The sequence below is a fragment of the Dipodomys ordii genome, unplaced genomic scaffold (genome assembly GCF_000151885.1).
Source record: "Dipodomys ordii isolate 6190 unplaced genomic scaffold, Dord_2.0 Scaffold1, whole genome shotgun sequence".
Lineage (NCBI taxonomy): Eukaryota > Metazoa > Chordata > Mammalia > Rodentia > Heteromyidae > Dipodomys > Dipodomys ordii.
The window spans coordinates 4,787,166-4,802,473 of record NW_012267217.1 but is presented as its reverse complement, the minus strand read 5'-3'; positions in this window follow the sequence as shown (position 1 = coordinate 4,802,473).

Below are 15,308 nucleotides of genomic sequence, written 5' to 3'. Positions count from 1 at the left end.
GAGCAGTGTTAGCCTGAGTGTGGTGATACACCTCCAAAAGTGCAGCTATTGAGGAAGGAGTGGTAGGAGAATCATGATAAAAGAACTGCTGAAACAAACAAAAACAAAAACTGAAAAGCCAAGTATCAATGACTCATGCCTCATCATAGCTAGTCAGGAGACTGAGATCTGAGGATCATGGCTTAAAGCTAGATGCACAGAATAGTCCTTGAAACTCTTATCTCCAATAACCAAAAATAAAGAAGAAAAAGCCAAGAGTGGAGGTGTGGCTCAAATGGTAGAGCACGAGCCTTGAGTGAAGAGAACTAAAGGAACTGAGAGGCCCTAAGTTGAAGCCCTAGTACTGCCAGAAACAAATGAACAAACAAAAGTTGTTTCTTTTTTTTTTCCAGTCCTGGGGCTTGAACTCAGGGCCTGGGCACTGGCTCTGTACTTCTTTTTGCTCACAGCTAGCACTCTAACCACTTGAGCCACAGAGCCACTTCTGACCTTTTCTGTTTATGTGGCACTGAGGAATTGAACCCAGGGCTTCATGCTTGCTAGGCAAGCACTCTACCACTAAGCCAACATTCCCAGTCCCAAACAAACAAAAGTAAAAAGAAAAAAGAAAATGAAGCAAAAAGGCTGGTGATATAGCTTAAGTGGTTAAACATTTGTTAAAATAAAGCATTTGTTGAAACCTTAATACTGCAGAGGCAAATGATCATACCCATCTAAAGAAAATGTAGTTCTTTGGGGAGCTTAATTCACATATTTACCAATAAAGCATAGTACCAGCTCAGATCAAGTACCACACTTTGAGGCAACCAAACTATACTAGCCCATTTATAGACACATTATTCCAAAAGTCTACAACAATCCTTCAGATCTCAATCCTGGCAGAATTCAGTACACACACCAGCACAGACCTGCAGCCTGCACACATGTTCATACTCCTTTAGGTCTAATTGTCCAAGGCTATTTTCCTAGAGCTAGGCGATAAATTCATTGAGGGTAAGGACTTATCTTTGTATTCCCCACAACACGGAGTATAAGGTTTTCCTCATCATCCACCATCAATAACTAGTTGTTGAATTGATTAGCTATCATTCCTGATAGTTTTTCAGATAACAGACATCTGAAATGACAAGTAAACATATGTTTTGACTGGACTGTTGAAAACTTTATCAGCAAACATTTACTTTCCCCCCAAGGAAAGAAATCTTTATATTTAGTTGTATATTTCCTTTGGGCAAAAGTAAATGTGGAATATATCTGCATACATAACATACATATGCCATTTATATGAATATGAATATATATATACATATATACATGCATACACAAACAGAAACTCATACAAAAACACTAATTGTGCTCGGTTCTGGGAAACAAGAAAGGCAATCTATTGTGGGAGCAAAGCAGACGTCTAACCTTGCAGCTTTGTTTTTCATGCATCCTACCAGAGTATCAGGACAGGGGAGACAAAAGGTAATTGAGCTGGGATTCTGGGGCAGCAGAATAAAAGGCCACAGTGATGAGTTCGGTGGCAGAGGGAGTTTCCAAACACACCTCCAGAGAATCTGGAGTAAACCTAAATAGAAAGACTTTCTTTCTCCAAAAAGTAAAAGAAGAAGAAAGAAGAAAAAGAAGGAAGAAGAGAGGAGGAAGGGAGGAAGGGAGGAGGGAGGAGGGAAGAGAGAGGAGGAGCAGCAGGAGGAGGAGGAGGAGGAGGCATGAAATGCTAGGTTTAATATCTGCCTCTTGTGGTGCTGCTGGGTGACAGTAGATGTCTGTTTGGACCACCGAGTCCCAGCCCTGGGTGCGCGACAACCTGGTTAGCTGAGCGGAGACCGAGCGCCACCTACTGTCCGAAGGAGCAAGGCGCGCCCCGGACGCGCTGGACAGGAGCCTGCGGTGGTGGACACCCCTCTCCTTCCTCCCTCTTTCTCTCCGCCCCACCCAACCATCCTCCAAAGAGAAACGGCCATGTCCCCCCTTCCCAGGGCTCCTCCTCCAGTTATCCTTGGGAAGAAGTCACAGTTGGGAAAGGAATGGCTCTGTGGCCCTGCGGCCTTCTCACCCGCCCTCACTGGAGACCCGTGGGTCCGAGGGGGCCGGGCAACGGGACAGAGGGCAGGCTGGGGGAGGCGACCCTCACCGCTCGCAGACCCGGGCCACCGGGCACACAGGGCATTGAGAGGATGACGTCACTGTCCCACAGGGCGTGTCACCAGAGGGGCGGGGCGTGCCACTAGAGGGGCGGGGCGTGCCACCAGAGGGGCGGGGCGTGCCACTAGAGGGCGTGCCGTGCCACTAGAGGGGTGGGGCGTGCCACCAGAGGGCGTGCCACCAGAGGGGCGGGGCGTGCCACTAGAGGGCGTGTCACCAGAGGGGCGGGGCGTGCCACCAGAGGGCGTGCCGTGCCACCAGAGGGGCGGGGCGTGCCACCAGAGGGGCGGGGCGTGCCACCAGAGGGGCGGGGCGTGCCACTAGAGGGCGTGTCACCAGAGGGGCGGGGCGTGCCACCAGAGGGGCGGGGCATGCCACTAGAGGGCATGTCACCAGAGGGGCGTGTCACCAGAGGGGCGGGGCGTGCCACTAGAGGGGCGGGGCATGCCACCAGAAGGCGTGCCACCAGAGGGGCGTGTCACCAGAGGGGCGGGGCGTGCCACCAGAGGGGCGTATCACCAGAGGGGCGTGCCACCAGAGGTCATTGGGCCTCCTCGAGGGGTCATTCGGGGCCTCCTCGGGAGGTCACTGGGGCCTCCTTCAGGTCATTCGGGGCCTCCTCGGGAGGTCATTCGGGGCCTCCTCCGGAGGTCATTGGTGGCCTCGTCGGGAGGTCATTCGGGGCCTCCTCTGCAGGTCATTTGGGGCCTCTCCTGGAGGTTAATGGGGGCCTCCTCTGCAGGTCATTGGGGCCTCCTCCGGAGGTCATTGGGGCCTACTCGGGAGGTCATTGGGGGCCTCCTCTGGAGGTCATTGTGGCCTCCGCGAGGGGTCATTCGGGGCCTCCTCTGGAGGTCATTGGGGCCTCCTCTGGAGGTTATTGGGGCCTCCTCTGCAGGTCATTGGGGCCTCCTCCGGAGGTCATTGGGGCCTCCTCCGGAGGTCATTGGGGCCTCCTCGGGAGGTCATTGGGGACCTCCTCTGGAGGTCAGTGGGGGCCTCCTCTGGAGGTCATTGTGGCCTCCTCGAGGGGTCATTCGGGGCCTCCTCTGGAGGTCATTGGGGCCTCCTCTGGAGGTCATTTGGGGCCTCCCTCTAGAGAGGCCCTTGGCGAGGCGCCTCCCCGAGCAGAGCAGGGCAGGCCTGAGGGAGTGGAGAGGCTGCAGAGAGGAGGAAGGGAGGAGAGGGAAAGTCTTCCCCTTTGCAGCTTTGGAGCTTGGGAGGTCTGAGATTTGGAGGTTTGCAGACTGACTAACTGGTGGTTTGCAGACCAACTCATAAAGGTCGGGGATCAGGGCCACCTGTGGGAGGCTTGGAGGTTTGGTGGTCGAGGCTGCTCTTGGTTCTGGGTATCTAGCCCAGGACAAGGTAGTCTCAAGACCCCTTTCTGGAGTAAACAGTGTAAATAAACTTCTTTTGTCCACCTTTCACTGTGCCTCCAATGGATTATCTCACTCTCCAGACATCATAAGTCTGCCACAGGCTACACGCTCTGGGCAGCAGCCCACTCAGTGGCTAGTGGAAGTCCCCACTTCCACAGAATGTAAAGAACCACTGAATTATCTGTTTCAAAAATGAGTTGGGGGCTGGGTGGCTCCATGGTAGAGTGCTTGCCTTGCAGGCATGAGGCCCTGGGTTCAATCCCTCAGCACCACATAAGCAGAAAAAGCCAGAAGTGGAGCTATGGCTCAAGTGGTAGAGTGCTAGCCTTGAGCTGAAGAGCTGAGGGACAGCGCCCAGACCAGGGTTCAAGTCCCATGAACGAAAAAAAAAAAAAAAAAGAGTTGGCATGGCAAAGCTCAAATTCTCCCTTGGGCCTAAATTAGGAACTGTTTCTTAAGCTATCACACCAAAGTAACAGTACAACATACCACTTCTGTGAGGCCTCTGACACATGGCTTTGTTAAAGCAAAAAGCTCTTTACTCACAGAAAGCACCGCATGCAGATAGAGGGTGTGATATGCCCACAAGGGTTTCTAAGGTCTCTTCAGTCTGCTCTTCCTGAGAGAGCTGACATTATTTCCTACTTCTCGTGGAGACCAGAAACAGGTATCCAAGATAGCATTTCTTCTACTCCACAGGCCTGGAGCAGCCATCTCAAACAGATGAGGGGCTTTTAAAAAGAGAAGAGAGAACAAATGTTTTAAAAGGCTTTGGTGATTGTGTCTAAAAATGAGACAAAGGACATGGCATTTGATTAATCCCAGGTTATTTCCCTTGTGCCAAATACCCTTAAAAACGATACCCAAGTGGGGAGCAAGAGACTGCATAGGTATTTTTCAGCTTTGCACAGTGTTTAACTGCTTGTGTTTAGGCTTTGGTTTACTTTAACCAGGAAAAATCTCTTTGTGAATGAATTAAACAGATGGGTTACATTGCATACTAGACTGGTGGTTAGGAAAGAAATTTATATTAGTGTTATTAAGAACCTTGGAGCTGGTGGTGTGGCTCAAATGGTAAGCACCCAGCTTACAAGTACAAGGCCCTGAGTTCAGTCCTCAGCACCACAAACAAAGGAAGTTTGCTGGGCACTAGTGGCTCATGTCTATAATCCTAGGTATTCAGTAGGCTAAAATCTAAGAGTTGCGGTTTAAAGCCGGCCAAGGCAGAAAGTCTGTGAGACTCTTCTCTTCAATTAACCACCAAAAGGTTAGAAGTAGAGTTGTGTCTCAACTGGTACAGTACTATCCATGAACAAAAAGCTCAGGGACAGCACGTAGGCTCTGAGTTCAAGCTCCAGTACTGGCATATGTGCACACGCACACACACATACACACAATACACACACAGATCCTGAAAAATAGCTAATATTTATATGAAATCATGTCTGATCCTTCTTTCCAAAGTGAAAATATTAAAACTTGTTTTTTTCATTGACTGTGCATCTTTAGTTAAAGCATCAACTCCTCCTGGAAAGAGAGTGATTTTTTTTTCCTTTCCCCAGTTCAGGTTCTTTTAACACAAAGTTTTATAGAAAGCAAGTACAAAGCAGTTTTTGGCTCCAGGCAGCTCAGCCTGCCTGTCTTTCTAGGCAAATCCATACTTAAAGGGGAAGCATGAAACTACAGGTTTGGCTCCACGAGAAGCATAAGTCACCATTTCAGGTACAGTCAAGTCCCTTAAGAGCAAGCCCAGAATAACTTTGTTCCTTTGGCTCCCATTTTGGACCTGTGTCCTCAGGGATTGCAGGGGTCTTTCTATGATGCCTGTGTCTTTCCCCACCCCATGTTTGCCTAGCCACAGTTGGGTTTCAACTATGGGCTAGCATCTTCATTCCAGCTGCAAAGCCCAGTCAATTCCCCATCCCTTTTGAGTACAGCTTCACCTTGCATTTGATCCTTAAGCTCTATTCTTGAATGGGTGCCTATGCTGCTAAGTACTGAATGCCTCTGCCCCTCTGACTTCAGAGCCTGGCCATTTTGTTTCACCTTGAACTTCATGGGTATAGATTCGCTGTTGATGATTATTGCTGGTTTTCTACATTGTAAACCTTTATATGCCCACGTGTCCAGTAGATGAAATAGTTAAATGGACAATAACTGTAATGAAACAAATGAGCGTATTAATAAATGGATAACACTAGTTTGACATCATCTTTTGAACAGAGTGTATGGCTCTCCAGAAACAATTCATCCCATGCCTATTCTCAGCGTCTACCTCACCCCTCCCCAACCACCCAGGCCTTGCTTTGAAAACACAAATCTAGAGATAAACTATTGTTCCAGATTTCTGTCCCCAAGGCTGGCTCGTTCCAACAGGCAGGAATGGAACAGTCAGCTAAACCAAGAAAGAAGTCAAGGATCATTTGACAATAGACTCAAACACATACCAAATTTGAAACCAAAGCCACATATTCTGTTCAACTGTGCATCCACAAAATACTAGGTCATTTAGAAGTACCAAGGCCATGGCAAATCTTGCTGAGAAGCAACGCTGAGGTGGTAGGGATTCAGAATGACATAGTAGAGTCAGGGGAATGCATGAAGAAGAAGAATCGAGAGGATGAGGTGCCTTGGTGGATGAGTTTAGAGAGACAGCCAGGTCTACGATGGCTTCTGAATGCTTCCTGCTATTTGATTGGATAAATCATGGCCTCTTTTGCAAAGGTCAGGAATATAAGTAGAAGGGTAAGTTTGGACAAGGAAGGAGCAGAGTTGCTGTCTTGCTTCTGTCTGGGCTGAAAACACAAAGCTGAATAAGACATGCTTTGTCCAAAACACATACACACACAAAGTGCACACAATACAAATGACAGCCCTTTTACAAAATTGCAGGACAGTTTGTAAACATCTATAGATATTTCCATTTACCTAAGAGCTGATTATTCCCTGCACAGGGTCACTGCAATATATGATTAAACGCATACTATTATGTACTCTTTGATGATTTCATATTTCCAGCAAACACATGGACATGATTATCCCTGCAATAGTTGAGGCTGTACTTGCAGTGAGGGCAGTCTAGGAGGCAGAGGTACATCTGCTCTCCAGATTCCCATTCATCTCCCCAGGAGCCTTGCAGGGCTGCCACTAGGGAATGCCGGCCAGGCAAGCACCAGGTGTGGAAGGCATGCACAGACGTGGGCTGTACCTCACCCAGGAGGGAGAAGGCCAGCTGGGCCCTGTTCACAGAGATTCAAGAAGGAGACCAAAGGTTTGATTTAAAGCAGGACATTTCTGGAGTAAAGCAATCAGATTATGTATTATTCTATGCTTCCCTATGGCCTCTGTGGGGCTGTGAGTGGAAATGCAGAAATGTTAGAGTATGAGTCATGGTGGACAATTCACATCAGCCCTTTCTAGAGGAGATATTTCAGGACAAGTGATGTCAGACCCACTCACATGAATCGTAGAATATGTTCACAGATAGGTTCTCCCATGACTCACACTGAATCTTCTGCAATCATCTTTTCCCCCAGGAAATCCATGTGAAATCCACACCTACACTTCCTGTTTCAAGGCACCCACAGCCATTGGCTAGGATGTCAGCAGGAGCCTTCACAGTGTTTAGAGTAATTCAAGGACAGACAATCACAAGTGTTTCTCTAGTGAGCACATGGAATATTTTCTCCAGCTAAGAATAATATTGGTCTTCTGGTTCAACTTAGACACCAATTTTTTAGTAGAAGTGTGGACCATACAATATATGAACAGGTACATGCTGTAGCATTATTTTTCAAAATCTAAAATTCAAACTTAATTGGCCCAACCCTGAGTTGGGCCCCAAATTACTGGGATTTAGAGATCTTGGAGTTTTAAAAATATTTTATAAGCCAGGCACCAGTGGCTCATGCCTATAATCCTAGCTATTTGGGAGGCTGAGATCTCAGGAGCTGAGAATTGCAGAAATTGCACTGTGGCTCAAAGTGGTAGAGTGTTAGCCTTGAACAAAAAAGCTCAGGAACAGCACCAAGGCCCTGAGTTCAAGTCCCATGACCAATGAGGTAGGTAGATAGATAGATAGATAGATAGATAGATAGATAGATAGATAGATAGATAGATAGATAGATAGATAGATAGATAGATAGATCTATAATATACAAGTCCTTGGAGGAAAGACAAAAAATAAGATAATGCTAAATATTATTTCATAAGAACATAGAATTCATCCTCACCCCAAACCTACCAAAATTTCTCCTTTTGTTTCCTAAAGTTACAGTCACTAATCCACCCAACCTAAAGTTCTGGAAATTATTCTAGGTTCTGCCCTCAACTTCTACACTCAATGGGCCACACATCTATCTCTAAAGTCCACAGCATTGGAATTGTGTTAAAACCTCAATAGCACTGCAGTTGAAATAGGGCTTTTAAATAAGTAATTAGGATTGAATGAGTGCATAAAAGTACAACCTTCATCCAATATGGGAGTTGTCCCTATAAGAAGGGGGATACCTGGGTGCCAGTGGCTCACACCTCTAATCCTAGCTAGGCTAGGATGCTGTAATCAGGAGGGTCACAGTTCAAAACCAAGGCAACCAAAAAAGTCCCCAAGATCCCTTCTCAACTAAGAGCAGGGGAAAATGGCATATTCCTAACATCCCAGCTATGTCTTGAAGCTGAGATATGGAGGATCATAGTTTCAAGGCATTATTAGCCAGAAAATTCCACAAGACTTCATCTCAACAGAAGAACCTGGGAGTAGTGATGCATACCTGTCATTCCATCTACAAGAGGAAAGTTTAAAATAGGTGGATTAAGGTTCAGGCAGACACCGAGATAGCAAGTAAGACTCTATCTCAAAAAAAAAAAATAGCCATTACACAAAATGGGCTGTTCAGTACCATATCATATCTAGCAAGTGCAAAACCCAGAGTTCAAACCCTAGTACCACAAAAAAGAGGAAGATACACCAAGAATACAAGCACAGACAAAGCATCACCTGAGGACAGAGCAAAAAGGTAGCCATCTAAAGCCGAAAAGAGAAGTCTCAGAAGCAACCAAACCTGATAACACCTTCATCTGAGCCTTCCAGCCTACTGTGGGTTAAGCCTCCTAATTTGTGGTGCTTTGTTAAGGGATCTCTAGCAAACTACTATGGTAGTTTTCATGTTTACCCTTCTCCTGCTACAATACCAATCTTAGCTGAAAAAGCACCTGCCTGGATCTCTCGTTTCATTGAACCATACTGAAATGTCCCTAGAGACAGAGGTCAATCAAAACCCAAATCAAATTGAGTTAGACATTTGAAAGTTGACTCCTGCAATCTTAATTGAAACAATCTAGCTGATCTGTAATGACTAAATTTTGGAAACTATTAACTTAAAAATTTAGAAGTGTTTTTTGTTTGTTGTTAGGGGGGGTGTGTGTGCGCGTGTGTGTGTGTGCGTGCGTGTGTGTGTGTGTGTGTGTGTGTGCTGGTCCTGGGACTTAAACTCAGGACCTCAGTGCTATCTCTGAACCTTTTTGCTCAAGGCTAGCACTCTACCACTTGAGCCACAGCTCCACTTGTAGCTTTTTTGGTAGTTAATTGGAGCTAAGAGTGTCACTTTCTTTCCTGGGCTGGCTTCCAACTTTGATCCTCAGATCTCAGCCTACTGGGTAGCTAAGATTATAGGTATGGGCCACTGGTGCCCAGCAAAATTTGAGCATTTTACATTTGCTTCATAGTTTTGTTAATGTTCAAATTCTGATCTGATAGGTCTGGAGCAGTGCCTGACATATTGCATTTTTAATGAGCTCGTTGATGATGCCAGCACACATTTTTGAAGAGCAAGGATTCATATAACAAAGGCATTTTTAAATTTATTTAACAGGAAGAGAAGAAAGAGGCAGTTCAAGACTTGTTTGGTGACAAAAATATCCTCCTCCTCTGCCTTTTCATCCACACCGACAGTTTGCTAATCAACTTAAGCAACTAGCCAAAGATACAAGGAGGAACATCCACTGGTTTGTAACATTGCCAATTTCCAGGGTATAAATATTCCCACAACAGTTAACTTCAGCCTACAAATGTGATGTCCTGAAAATATCACCATACTGGCTCCAGTACATCACTTCTACAGGGCTATCATCCCAGAGCAAATGGAAGGGTAGCACAAGTGAAAATAAGCATACTCTACGCAAACCGTGCTCAGCTCGGCAAGTGTATGCAAGTCAGCAATATTATGTTCTAGGCCGATGGATGATCAACGAACCCTATTTATATTTACATTATCCTACTTAGATGAGGACTCCATCGTGGTTGGAAAATTCTGTGTGTCTCCATGAGGGAGAGAGAATTAAAAAGAAAAGAAAAGCTCTGGAAAAGGAATACGGTCCATAAATCAATTCCCTAAGCAAATGCACAGTGAGCACTTGATATTCCAGGCATGATGCCATGGTGAATAAGCCAACTAAAATCCATTTCATAGAATGCTCAAAAGTTATTTGCTGAAAAGAACTAGGGCAGTTACTCTGTTGTGCAGCTTTGTAGCTCAGTGTTCAGAGCAGGCTAGAGCCGGGACTTCTGAAATTCACAAAGGAAGAAACAGGTAAGGACTCATTCAATCATGTTCTTATAGGAAGTCATAGAGTCAAAAAGTAGTGTCTGCTGTCCTACGAGGTTCTTCATTTTGTTCAAGAAGAAACTCCATCCAGTGTATAGTCAGGCCTAGATAGGACAGATGTTAAAAAGCAAGGAAAACCCAAAGCCTGAGAGGGAGCGCTAAGTCCCCCCAAGCTTTCAGCACTTCTCCTAATTCCTAAGAAATCAGTCAGTGGCAGAAGCAAGCCCTGTGGGCAGCTGCATGTGGTCCACTCAGGGTCTTCCATCTGTTAGTAGATTCCTTTCCTTCAATGTTGCACTGTTTTCCCTACTTGTCTCAGGAGTAGAGGAGTTCAGCTAACCTGAACTCTATGTTCTAGCACCTCCTTGTGCAATGTAAAAGGAAAGAAAATGGTTGAGTACTAAGTTCTGAAGAGGCCCATTGAGGTAGATTTTTCTTTCAAAATGTGAGCACAAAGATAGCCCAAGAGAAGGGAGGGAGGGAAGGGATGGTAGGGGGGAAACAATGGAGGGGGTAACAATGCTCAATAGGAAGTGTACTCATTACCTTACTCATGTAACTGTAACCCTCTGTATAGTATCTTTACAATAAAAAATTTAAAAAACAAAAACAAAAAAAGATATCCCAAGAGGAAATGTAATCACTAAATACAAGTCTTATGTTGGCAAATATATATATATATATATATTATACATATATTATATATAATATACCATATATATATATATATATTACTTCACTTCTAGGGAAAAGATACTAGGGAGAGAAAAAAATGCTTCTTTAAATTGATTGTTCTTAACTGAGTCATATTGCTAGGACTTCCCTCCAACTTAAAAAAAAAGTTAAATCTAAGGTTTAAAACTTCTGTAAACTAAACTGTATCCAACTCAAAGTTCATATACACCCAATTTGATGGTGTTTGAAGATGAGGCACTTGGGAGGTGATTAGATTAGAGGAGGTCATGAAGGTGAGGTCTTTATGATAAGAACAGTAAGTAACCTTATTTTTTAAATAAGAGAGAGGACAAGGGATCTCACTGCAGGTGCATGCATCACGAAAAGACTAGTGAGGCCACAGGAAAGGAGCCCTTGAAGAACTCACCCATGCTGATGAACTTCCAGACCCTAGAATTATATACCCATCTAATTGGAAATATTTTTGTTGTTGTTGTTGTAGTTGATCATGAGGCTTGAACTCAGGTCCAGGACTCTGTCCCTGAGCTCTTTTTGCTCAGGGCTCTATCACTTTGAGCCACAACACCACTTCCAGTTGATGGTTTATTGGACATAAGAGTCTCATGCACCTTTCTGCCTAGGCTGGCTTTGAACCACAATCCTCAGATCTCAGCCTCCTGAGTAACTAGGATTGTAGGCATGAGCCACCAAGGCCAGGCTTTCCTTGATAGTATTTTGTTATGACAGCTTGAGAGGTGAGTGGATAAAGAAAATATGGTATCTAGGCACAATGCAGTATTTTAAGCCTTAAGGAAGAATGAAATTGTGTTATTTGCAGTGGAAAAAAGGATAACACTGGAGATCACCATGATAAGTGAAATAAGTCAGACTCAGAGAGACAAATATTGCATTTTTTTCTTCTCCTATGAAGAAGCTAAATCTAAAATCAAATAAAAGGGAACAAAATGACACGGGTATAAAAAAGGAGTCTGTTGGAAGGAGAACCAGTGGGACAGGCAAAAGAGGGGAAGGGAATGGTGGATGAGTATGATCAGAGTATATTACATACAGATATAAAACAGAATAGTGAGATGTATTAAGATGTGTAAAAGGGGAAGGGTGGAAGGAAAAGCAATAAAGGGGTGATGCTTGTACTAGTGGATCAGTCCTGTAATCTTAGCAACTCAGGAGGCTGAGATCTGGAAGATTCAATTAAAAGCAAGTCCTCATAGAAAACTTGGCGAGACTCCATCTCCAATTAGCCAGTAAAATGCTGGACTGGAGGCATGGGACAAATAGTAGAGCACCAGCTACAAGGCAGAAAGCCAAGGAGAGTATGAGGCCTTGAGTTCAAGCCTTAGTAGTAACATAAAAGGAAAGATGAAAAGAAAGCTAGAAGGAAAGAAACAAAAAAAGGAAGGAAAGGTGAAAGGAAGAAAGGGAGGGAGGGAAAGGAAAAGGAAAGGAGGGAGGAAGGAAAGATGGAAAGAAGGAAAAGAGAGGGAGAAAAGAAAGGCTAGTGAGGGAAGGAAGAAAAGGGAAGGGGAGGGAAGAAGGAAGGAAAGAAAGCAAAATGAATATGACCAAAGTACATTATATAGTATAGGGAATATACTATTAAACCCTTTTTATTTCATATATTAATAAAATATATTCTTAAAATTAAGGAAAAAAACCTATATGGATCCCATATAAGGCAAATGATCTTTAGGATACTTTGAGAAAACAGACACTCAGTCTGCTTTCCTACATCAGGCATCAGATTTCCCTGACACATTCAGTAGCTGGCTACAGAGGGCTGGAGAGTCCACTATCTCCTGCTAGAGCTAAAGACCAAAGAGAGCCAGGTGCTCCTACTCTTCTCCACACCATGCCAGCCTACAGAAATTCAGTAAGCTCAAACAACAGAACATATTTATTTATCCCTCCTCATCCTCTTTTATAGGAAATGCAGTTTCCTCCAAAGTCCCATCTGCCACCTGTGGAACTAGGCAATAACTTGAATCCAAACTTCTCTCTTCCAAAGAACTTCTCATGGTGAAATGCTAGTGAGGCATCTGTCTCTGCAGAAGCCAGATGTCTCCTGATGAGTGCATCCTGTATCCACCCCCCACCCCCATCCCCTACCTCCACACACATTCACATTTGCTGGGGCTACCATTGTGCAGTAGCCTGGAGCCTGGAAGGAAGCTTCCCTGCTGCCTCTCTGAGGTACATCTAGAGCACTTTGCTTTCCCAGAGAGGGCATCCTGTGTCAGGCTCCCTTAATGGCTTTTGTCTTCCAAGTCTGTTGGTCCTTTTTAACACATAGAAAAATAGCCCCAGCTATTCTCCATATATGGCCAACTATATAGTCTTATTTAATTTTAAATTTTATTAATATCAATTAATTGTACAGCATGAGAGGTTTGTGACAGTTCCATACAAGCAAATACATGTATACATTTTAATTTGGTCAAATTCATGCCTCATTCTTACCCTTTGTTCGCTAACCCTTCTTGTTTTTTTTTATTTTTTAAACTTTCTTGCAAATATTTTGAACTGGGTATCATTATGACCTTTCACGGTTTGAGTCAAGTTAATTTGCTTTCTACCAAGATAATCCAGAAAGAAAACCTTGGGCAGTAGACTCCAAACTGAAATTACAGATGTGGTTTAGAAAATGTTTAAGCTCAAAAAATAGACAAAGGAAATGTTTTCAAAAAGTCAAAGCAAGCACTTCTGAAGTTCACTCCTTCATAAAAATAATACTGATGATATTGGTCAAAAATCATATTTTTAATAACTATAAAAATTCAACCAAAGTCCTGTAATAATTCAAAGAGCATTTTCTTAAAATGTCTCATCAAAACCAGCAAGCTCTGCAGCATCTTAACTTTCCCTGTTTCCTTCACACTCTCCCATGCCTGTGATAGCACTGGAAACCAGGGACTTCACATAATAGTTGTGAATGCCAGCAGCTTAGCAGTGGCTAGCAGGAGTAAGCTGACTTTACAGTTCCTCAGGGCTCTCATTCCCAAATAACCATGACAATTTGCTTTGTCTGGAACGTTCTTGGAAAGATGAATTTGTGAAGTTTATCTTTGATTGACCTGACTCATGCTCACTAGGCACAAGACCTATTGCTAATGTCTTTAAAATGATGACCTTTTGGCCACGCATGGCGGCACAAATATGAATTTCCTTCTACTAGAATGGGGAGATCAACCCCAGGCCAAAAGTTAGCAAGAGTCTACCTCAAAAACAGTCACAGCATGCCTATAGTCCTATTTGGAAAGCAGAGGCAGAAGATTTGGTCCATGGCTGGATCATGTAAAAAGCGTGAGACCCTCTCTGAAAAACACAAAGCAAAAGAACTAGGGGAGTGACTGCAGGGCATAGTGCTTGCCTAGCCAGTATAAGGCCCTGATTATATCTACATACATATGACCTTTTCAGGGGTGTCAAAAGTTGGCAGAAACAAAGTATCCAAACAATTTAAAAGGAAAATCTGGTGGCAGGTGTGCTCAGAGAACTTTACATCACTCAGATATACTCCTATAGACTTAGAAGTCCACATATATGTGCTACTTTATCTGCTCACCCAAAAGACCCTCAACTGTCATTGCTAGCTGACCTGTAGGTTCTTCAGAACAAGAAGTAAACGCTAAAGCAGAGTTGTAAACTCCTGAGCTTTCCTGGCTGGCTTGTACTTACACTCTACTACTGTTGTTGCAAAACACTGTAAGCTCAGTGGTCTAAGACAAGCTTATTACCTTGCATATCTAGAAGTCCAAAATCTGATATAGGTTTCAGTTGACTAAAATCAAGGTATTGACAGGACTCTGTTGTGGAGGCTCTACAGGAGAAGTCATTTCCTGTCTTTGCATTTTAGCACTTGCCTGCACCTCTAGGCTTCTGACCCTCAATATCACTCTAGCCTTTGCTTCTTCTTGCTTATTTCCTTTAGAAAACCTTATAAAAGAAGACTATGACAAGTTGGGTTCCAACAAGTTAGATGACAGAGATAAAATGAACACCAAATTATACAACAAATTTTACACTACAACCAACTCTTGATATTTACTCCAGGAATGCAAGGCTGGTTTAACATCTTATGATCAATGTAATATACATATATTAAGAGAAAGAAGACAAAAACAAAGAAAAAACCCATGACCATCTCAGTCATGCAGAAAAAGCATTTGGCCAAATCCAACATACACACACACACACACACACACACACACACACACATACTTCCACTATAAAAAATATTCCATAAACTAGACAGAGAAGAGAATATCCTTAACTGGATAAAGGACTCAGAAAACACACACAGCTGAGTTCATACATAATGATGAAAGCTTGAATACTTTCCCCTAAACTCTGGAACAAGACAAAAATGCCTCTACTTTACTTCTGGTAAACATTGTGTTTGTGCTTTTAGTCAGCACAATTAAATAACAGTGGGGCATGGTGAAGTATTATCCAACGTGTAAGGTGAGAAATGCAACTA